Source organism: Ochotona curzoniae, unplaced genomic scaffold, assembly GCF_017591425.1.
Source record: "Ochotona curzoniae isolate NIBS_2020 unplaced genomic scaffold, NIBS_Ocur_1.0 contig_43, whole genome shotgun sequence".
Lineage (NCBI taxonomy): Eukaryota > Metazoa > Chordata > Mammalia > Lagomorpha > Ochotonidae > Ochotona > Ochotona curzoniae.
In genome coordinates this window covers 22,898,492-22,901,357 of record NW_024466218.1, presented here as the reverse complement: position 1 = coordinate 22,901,357, position 2,866 = coordinate 22,898,492, and the positions used below count along the sequence as shown (strand labels likewise).

At 45.5% G+C, this 2,866-nt stretch overlaps 1 pseudogene across 1 annotated transcript; it reads right to left on the bottom strand.

The window, feature by feature from the left end:
• Positions 1-715: 715 nt before the first annotated feature.
• LOC121159560 lies at positions 716-1,443 on the bottom strand (annotated as a pseudogene). Its single transcript, XR_005884390.1, has one exon. The product of XR_005884390.1 is annotated as a ferritin heavy chain-like (transcript).
• Positions 1,444-2,866: the final 1,423 nt, after the last annotated feature.

Sequence of the window (2,866 nt, the reverse complement as noted above, 5' to 3'; positions counted from 1 at the left end):
GGGTGCCAGGTAGGACCTTGCAACTGTGATGACCACTGGCTGGGCCAATGGCCTACAAAGGGGCCTAGAAAGCATGGACAGAGTGCTGCAGGTTGCTGGTTCATGAGTTGAACTTGGATTTAGCTGATCCATGCTCTTTACACATTGTTAGAATAGTGTGTGTGTGTGTGTGTGTTATTTGGAGATTTTTCCAAAATGTTTCTTAAGATGTCATGAAGTGGCATACTATTCTAAGAGTATATTATGGAAGGCCTATACCTTTGTCCATTGTATAGTTATATCAATTTCAATGCCAGTTTCCTGTTGTTGATTTTTTACCAAATGCCTAAGTAAATTATTTCAGGAATTCTTCAGTCTTCCTTCAGCTAAAGGCCAAATAACTACTTTCTCGGGGAAGTCTTTGCTAGCCCCCTTTATCAAACAGAGTGCCAAAGGAGTATCATTTTAAGCAAAGACTTAGAGAATCAGGGGATTCTCTTACACTCTGATTTTTCACCCCATCCCACCATTTTTCTAGTTACTATTCACTTATTACCAATAGTTGCTTGAAAAATGACATGCTTGAAGAGCTGAAATTTCCCTGTGGTAGCCACTCATAGCTCTAGGTGCCTCTCCTTCACGGGAGTTATCAGAGTGGTAACTTCACATGTGATCTTGCTTAATGTCTATTATTTTTCATTCATCTATGAGCATAAAAATACAGGTTTTTTTGGGGGGGTACCAAATTTCTGTATTTGAAAGGATGGTACAAATTAAAGTACATAGGTGGATGTTTTGGTACTGTGTATAGAAAAGGTCAAGGTGGCCCCTATGTGCATGCACTGCCTTGGTGCACAGCCAGGGAAGCTGCGCCCCGGCTGCAGCACGGTCAGCCTCAGGCCTTAACTCGGGTTATCACAGTGTCCCAGGGTGTACTTGTCGGCGGGGTACTCTGCCATGGCAGCTGTGGGGGCTCCCATTCTGTGCAAATTGGTTACATGGTCGCCCAGTTCCTTGATGGTCTTCACCTGCTCATCCAGTTAATGAGTCTCGATGGAGTCACACAAGTGGGGATCATTCTTGTCAGTGGCCATTTTGTACAGTTCCAGTAGTGACTGATTGACACTTTGTTCCAGGTGCAATGCACACTCCAACGCATTCAGCCCATTGTCCCAGTCATCAGGGTCTGGTTTCTAGATGTCCTGAAGGAAGATCCGAACCCCCGTGCTGGTTCTGCAGCTGCATCAGTTTCTCCGCATATTACCTCTCCTTCATGAGACTGGTGGAGGAAGTATTTGGCAAAGTTCTTCAAAGTCACATCATCACAGTCAAAGTAGTAAGACAGGGACAGGTAGACATAGGAGGCATACAGCTCCTGGTTGATCTGGCGGTTCATGGCAGCCTCGAGTCCTGGTGGTAGTCCTGGCGCACCTGCAAGGGGGATGCGGTCATCATGGCAGGTGGCTGAAGGTTATCATGGCTGCTCAGAGCTGGAGCAGCAGCGAAGGCACTGGGGCAGTCGAGTGCCCTGTAAGAAGGAGGCGGAGGAGCACTGGCAATGAGCGGCCGGCTGGGGCGGGATGCGAGCGCTGGTTCCATCCAAGCACTGTTGAAGCAGGAAACCGCGGCGACCCTTGGAAAAGAGCATCTCGAAAATACAGGTTTTTATTGACAATATTCACAGTGGTAGTAATGACTTGTACACAGTAAATGCAGCTTACATAACTTCTGAAGAAGCATTTTGTCATTGCAAAGCACAAAGAACAAGGCCTAATAATCTGGGACTGAGCGGTCCACCACCTTACAACAGACAGACAGACAGCAGATGTCCCAGCAAAAGGCCAGCCAGAAAGAACAGCTTAGAAGCAACACCTTGTGCTAAAGCTCAACCATAGGATGCTGCATAGATCTCCAGTGAAGCCCTGGTAAGCACGTGGTCACTCAGGACCAGAGTGTTGGGTTGAAGATCAAAGAGGACCAGAACGATGTGTGCCAGGACCCACATGGGTGCGAAGCAGGAACAACGGTTCTGCCAAATGATTTGCTTTTGAATGTAGCCATCAGCATTTCTTTTAAAAATACTGCTCACACTATGAAGAAACTATGTATTTAATCTGTGTGAAGACACAAGATCGATACCCACAGGATGATTGAAAATGCATAAAAACAACACAAACAGAAAAAAAATTTGAGATGCAGCATGACAAAATGGTATTCAAATAGACATCTCTGAGAGATGAGACTCTTGAGGATAAGTTTATTTCTTGTTATTCTGAATTGTACATAATTAACACAGAACACTGCAATTGCAATAAGCAGAAACATACATAAACAGGGTGGTTATTTGTTGATTTTACTGCTTTCCTTCTTCTTCAGACTGATAAACTTCTACTTTCCTGTTAGGAAGCAAGATTTTTCATCTCCCTATCAGGATATTCATTTGGTGTTTGCTGTAGCCAGGAGACAAGCTGGGAATAGGACCATGACAAAGCTAAAATCCTGGAGATGCAGAGATGCATGGGGACGCCTGGACAGGGTACGGTGCATTGCCGTTGGACTCAGGCTGGGAAAGGGCATGAGTGGGTTCCATTGAGGTGAAGCCCTCAGCCTCCAAGCGACTCTGAATTCCTTTGAACACCAGGGGAAAGTGTGTCTGAGGATCAGCCACACAGGACAAAAGGAAGCTAAGAGATGAGAGAGACACAGCCCTGGCTAGGATGTTTGTGCCTCTGATGAAGTTGAGCAGAAGACGATCACATCTCCAGACTGCTCCATTTGTTGAATTACTCTTGGATTTCAGAATTCACTTTGGTTGAGGTCTTAAAATTAAGTCATGCCTGACATGGGAAAATTTACTTTTCTCTTCTTCGGGTGCACAGGATGAGCC